Raw genomic sequence first — 6,666 nt, 5'->3', positions numbered from 1 at the left:
TGCATACACACAAACTCAGTGCCATTATCACTTCTAACTGTTCAAACTTTCTTATCAAATTGCCTTAACACCATTTTGAGAAAATTCTGAAACAGAGGCTTGACTTGAGCCTTATCACGCATTAGATACACCCAAGTACAACGTGAGAAGTCATCAATGATGGTGAGAAAATAATGATAATTACATGTACTAGAAGAGCAATATGGTCCCCAGACATCCAAGTGTATCTAATCAAATATCCTCAATGCTTTATTATTACTGGAATGAAACGAATCTCGAGTTTGTTTGGCTTGCAAACATACATCACAAGATGAAAAATCAGAAACACGTTTACTAATAACGGGAAGCAAATCAAAGACTCCATTAGATGGATGGCCTAGCCGTTGATGCCATGTATGCTCAGCTCCATCCTTATTCGTATGAAAAGCATTAAGAACCCCAATGCGTCAAAAGAAGTAGAGACCCTCTCGCAACTCACCGGCGCCAATCAACATCCTCGGTGTACGATCCTGTAACACACACTAGATGTTAGCAACTTGCATCACTCAATCGCAATCCTTTATGGGTTGTGGCACATAGATGAGATTACACTGCAACTGAGGAACTAACAATACATTTTGTAATGAAAAACCATCATCAAAGCAAACTGTCCCTTTCTTTTCTGTTGCAGTCTCATGTCCATCAGGAAGACCAATTTTACAAGATAAAATTGTAGTTATATCATTGAGAAAAGTGGAACTACTCGTCATATGATTAGAAGCTCCAGTATCAAGAACCCAATCAAGAGAATCAGGCTTACCACTTAGTCGATTCGAAGGTGCCTTGGTTTGTTTCTCGAGAAGATGCATCAAAGTTTTCCACTGTTTGTTGTTAAGACTAGTGAACCCATTCCGAGAAGCTTCACTGCTTTGATCTTCAGGTCTGATTACGCAGGTTGCATTAGCCCATGTCATGCTGCTTTTTCCACGACCACGAGCAGACTTCCCTCCTCTCTCACCCACCACTGAGGATAACCGACCAGTTGAAAGCATGCCTCCTTGGTATGCCCACGAAACTTGCAATGGGAGCACAGAAGTTTGCTTTTGTCTTCTATTACCTCAGGGGTGCGAAAGGTTTGTACAGCAAAAGCTGCGACTTGCCTGGCTTGTTCCTCACGATTTCGTAACACAGTACAAACACGTTCTACATATTTGACTTTGGAATACACTTAATTCAAGTTGGGCAAAGGCTCGCTGCTGATTATTGTTGTAGAAAGTCCACCAAAGACTGCGTCATCAAGTCTAAGCAGAAACTGGTGCACTTTATCCTCCTCCATTTTTTTCTCCAAACGAGTACGAAGATCACACGAACACCCACTGCACTGACACATTGGTGATTAGTCGTAGTTGGACAAATCCTCCCATAGCATCTGCAATTTTCCGAAATACTCAATAAGACTCATGCCTTGTTGTGGACAATTGGCTAACTCAGCCTTGATCTCTTGAATTCTGGGTCTGTTTCCTTCAGAGAAACGATCTTTGATTTCACGCCATAGTTCTTTTGGATCGTCTTTGTTGCCAAGAGTCCTTCTCACCTTCTGCTCAATGGTGTTGAGAATCCACAATGCTATCATGGAGTTGACCGATACCCAGTCCTCATACTCTGGTGCCTCCTCTTTTTGTTTCACCACTGTCCCATCGACATAACCGAACTTCTTCTTCACGCGCAAAGCAGATCTGATTGCTTGCGCCCATTCATCAAAGTTGTCACCGGTGAACTGCACTTGAGCAATTATTCCACCAGGATTTTCAGTAGCAGAGAGTTGATATGTCGAGTTGGTTTTACCGACATCAGACTCATTCCTCACAGTTTCACTGTTCCCAATTTGTTCACTCATCGTTTGTTTTGCCGTGTTGGCTCTGATACCATGAACAGGAAGAGACTGAATGTTGTATGTCATTGATGGGGCTCTTACACATACATATATACCAATACAATCTTGAAGAATAAGCTAAGCGTAAATGCCTAATTACAGACAATATCAATCAAGGATATGTACAACTTTATTAACATAAATGGAGATATCATTTTTCCTAAAGTGGTGTATCGAGAATCTCTCCAATACACCAAAAAGAAAAACTCGAAATTGAATACTACATTGTACATCAAGAATATCTGATCGAAACTCGTGTCAACTTATACATGGCGTGTCTGAAGTCCTAAACAGTTTTTCAGAAACTAAGTAAATAGTAATAATTTTCTGCAGTAGCACAAAATAAATAAGATTGTGTCCAATGGAAATCAATCTCTGAATTCTAAAACCGCTCTAAAATAATTGAAGGTTAGATGAATTTTGTATATAACCATTCTGAAAAATATATTATATTCATATTAAAGACCTAAATTTATCTATACTCAAGTAAATTTTTAGAAAAAAGTTAATTTGGAGTCATAATAAAATCTCCTGCAAATGCAATAAAGAAATAAATAAAATCTACTGATTTCGACCAACTAAACGGTACGAAGTATCATTATTTGATTAGTCCATTGTCGTATTCTCTAGCAACTCCACCTCTAGTTTACTTCCTCGAGAAAGTGTCATATCATACGTTAAGTCCATATCGGCGAATTCTTGACCAAGAGAATATGAGTGACCAAAACCAATATATTACCAAATAGAATAAAATCTTGAAATTTAAAGTGTTCGATTAGACTCTTATTCCAAGAACTAGAAAGTCAGAACGAAAAATGAATCGGCTAACGGCGCCGTATTTGTTGCCGGCCGCCGGAAATTAATAAGAAAAAGAAATTGGCAACAAACATCAAAGTAATGGTTTGGATAGATCGATGAAACCATAATGGAGGAAGCTAGTCAACGTATTGTAACATGCCATGTGATTGACAGCTTCATACACAGACACCGACACGTATTATCATGCTACTGTACATATATCGATATTAATATATTGCTCATTGAAGAATTTTTATAGTTCGTTATTAATAGTTTAATACACGTTAAGGAGTGATGAACAGATCCCCATCTATACAGTTTGGAACAAAGTTCCAACTCATGCACTAACCACTAAATAATCGTCAATGACAGTGCGAGAGGCAACAATCTTCTCTGATGATTGGCTTTGTGATTCAACAACCTAATTATATCTATGCTTGTTTGGTGCAATTTGATATATATATCTATATATATATATTAATTTTGCATTCCCAGACATTCTTATCATATTAAAACTTTATATGATTCACAGGCTCAATAAAGTTAATAAAGTTAATACTAATACTCTTGCATGTAAAATACCTATGACTCGAAGACTAAGCCGTCGCTTGTAGTACCAAATTTCCAACCATTTTTTTTTTTTGTTTGGCTGACGATATCATTTATACGTGTTTTGAATGGCACAATTATACTGTACTGATGGAATCAACAACACAAACAACTAATTCAATATGTATGGACAATTTCTGATTGCTATAACGTGATTTCAACTAAATCATATTTATTTTGGTATCTACATTTCCCGTGTATTATAAGCACATTTTAAAAATATTTGTCGATTTCGACAACTGTCTTTAAACCCAAATTGTCTATAACTAGAAGTACCCATCATTGTCTTCAAAAGCTAAACAATTGAATTTTGACCTATCACATATGCATCATATCTAATTAGTATCATTTATGTGTTTACGGGGGAAACAAACAAAAGATATACTTATTGGTATGGTATAGGGTCTAATTAGTATCAAAACGTGTGGGTCCTCCGACCATGAAAATAATATTTTGGAATTATTCTTTAATGCGATGAAGACATAAAAGATAAGTATACCAATTTCATTATTTTGGGTCACTTACTGAAAATAGAATATCTTTTCAAATTTTCAAATATGATTACAATTCCTACAAGATTTCTATTTCTGCATAGAAGAAATAAAAACATGAAGAGGTTATATATATCCATCGAAGTTATATGCCACAATTGACTAATGTCTAATTCACATGGCAATTGTAACCCAGAAGGCCAGAACTAGCTCAATTTTAGGTCAACCCTAATTTCATTACCATATTTTTGGATTACACTTTCTTGATGGAAACAATACGAAGCATATAAATTGAATAGTCTCATTCGACTAACCACAAAGTAAACTACTAACATCATTTTCTCATACATTTCAGTGTGGGGGCCAATAAAGCCAACCGTGTTTTTATTATTCCAAATGTTGACATAATCATATTATAGGGTAGTGGTAATATATGTCTCATTCTCATGCTAAAATCCATGAACACAGAACGTCCCTTATACGATAATGATACATTATTTCACACGGATTCTGCATGTTCTTTTACCCTTTTTTCACATGGCTCACTCACCCATCTTAAATCTCGCTATCTGATCCAGTGACTTATTTACCCTTTGTTAGTCCAAGAGTTGTTGATGATTTAATCAGTCACAATTAGTATATTTAGTTCGATTAAAGGAGAGTCGAAGTTCTCTTATATTATATTGATGTCGAGACACAAAAGACGGGAAATGTATTCTCCGAACGATCAGACGGGAAATGTATTCGACGAGTTACAAAAGTAGGTCAGGATAATAGACGAGCTGTTATCTCGCATATTCTCCGAACGATCAGTTCCAAACCGTTGAGTTCTACTTGGACGAGCTGAGGTGCTTGTACTTACTGTATTACTTTTCTTCCTTTTTTTCTGACTCCTTTTTACGCAGGCCGTACGTTTATATTTATAGAGAATCGTGTCGGTCCGTCTATGTAAAATACCATAACACCCTCCCTTCTCTTGGGGGGTTTATTATGGACTTTTCCTGAGCTGGGCCTTTTGTTTGGGGTGTGGATCCACTCCCAACAGTAGTCCCCCCCGGGCCTTTAGTTCGTAGTCTTTAGGCGAAGAACAACCGTGAAAGAGCGAAGAGTCGCGCGTGAAGGAACAGTTCCCGACTTTTGGGGTCGAATCGTTGTGTGCGGTGATTGACGCGCATGAGATCCGGAAACCGTATCGTTGTTGGGGCGTGTGTCGTAATGATGACCCTTCCAGATCCTTCGTCTTTCTCCTATAAATATCACTTCTCCATTTCTCTCATTATCTTCTTCTCGTGTTTTTCGGTGCTCATCGTTCAGGTATTCTCCCTTCTTCTTATCTCCTCGTTACTTTGCTTTTAGTGCGTCGTGCTTTTACTATGAACTCCCCTCGTTCTCAATCGTCCGATCCATCCGTCGAGAGCCACCTTCGACGAGCGACGACTTCCGAATCTGATGGCTCTAATAGGTCCGTTCGCCGGGAGGGCCGTTCTCGGAGTCCTTCTGATTCGTCTTCGGCGGGTTCAGACATGGCTCGATTTGAAGAATTGAGACGTCGTCTCGTTCCAGGGTCGGCGGTTCCAAGCTCGTCGGGTCTGCCTTGCAGGATTCCTTCCCTGATAGACGAGCCATTGATCAATGACCCATCCTTTCCCGAGTTGGACAACGTTCCTTTGCCAACCGAGAACCTTTTCTCTCATTTCCCTCCGTCGACGTTGAAACCGGGAGCGGCGTCTGATGCAGTTCGCATTGGGAAATTAAACACCGAACCGAGAATTCTGATACCAGAGCCATTTCAGTGTCCCTGGGATGCTCCTTCCGGCTNGGACGATGGGTAAGATGAACTTGAGTGTTCCCAACGCGTCTGCTCGTTATCGCCGAGCTCCGGAGCCGCTGCCTCGTTCCGCTCCCCGTTATGATGCTCGTCCGGGTGCTNGGCTTACCTTCCCTTTGCCGTCTTTCCTGATGACATATTTTGCTCGTCGAGAGGCGGCCATTTCTCAATTTGCCCCGGCGACTTTTCGAAATGCTATTGGTCTTTCGATTATGGCCGAAGCTGCGGGGGTTAAGCTTACTTGTGATCATTTGGAAGAGTTGACGTGTCTGAACCCGTCGAGCCGAGACAAAACTCCTGGAATTTACTATGTAGCGTCGGGAAGGAAGACGACGCTCGTCGAGGGTGCCAAGGGCAAAACATATAATTGGAAGGGCTCGTACTTCTTTCTTGAAGTCGGTGAGGGGGTTTTGGAGGATCCGTCGATTCCTTGGTTTTCTGGGTGGAACCCTTCAACCGGTAGCTGACCCTTCTTGCCTAGTATATTTTATTTGCACTATTCTCTGGTTGTGCTTCAACCTTTCCCCCCCCCCCTTTTTTTTTAGTTGTTGTTCCAAGGTGTTTGCTCCCATACCCTTCTTCGTTTCAAGCCGAGATAGACGCGATCAAAGCTTTCTGCCCTTACGTTTGGCCAGGTACCGAGTCGAAAAAGGGAAAAGGGTCGTTCAAGGAAGACCTCTGATCCTCGAAGAAAGACAGGTACACCCTAGCGTAGTTGAACCCATTTTTTTTTTGCTGCCCCTTGAGTTCTCCGATTAATTTCGTTGCTTTGTGTTGTAGCCGGGACGATGGGTAAGATGAACTTGAGTGTTCCCAACGCGTCTGCTCGTTATCGCCGAGCTCCGGAGCCGCTGCCTCGTTCCGCTCCCCGTCAAGATGCTCGTCCGGGTGCTAATCCTCCAAGCTCTGGCTCGTCAAAAAGGGTTTCTCCTTCCTCTCGTCGGGTTGTGGACGACCCTTCGAGGATGCGTCCAAGATCCCTTCCCCCGAATCGTCACATTGGTCCAGAGGAGACACTTCCAAGGAAG

The sequence above is a fragment of the Camelina sativa genome, chromosome 12 (assembly GCF_000633955.1).
Source record: "Camelina sativa cultivar DH55 chromosome 12, Cs, whole genome shotgun sequence".
Classification (NCBI taxonomy): Eukaryota; Viridiplantae; Streptophyta; class Magnoliopsida; order Brassicales; family Brassicaceae; genus Camelina; species Camelina sativa.
Note: the sequence above shows the minus strand (reverse complement) of the source record.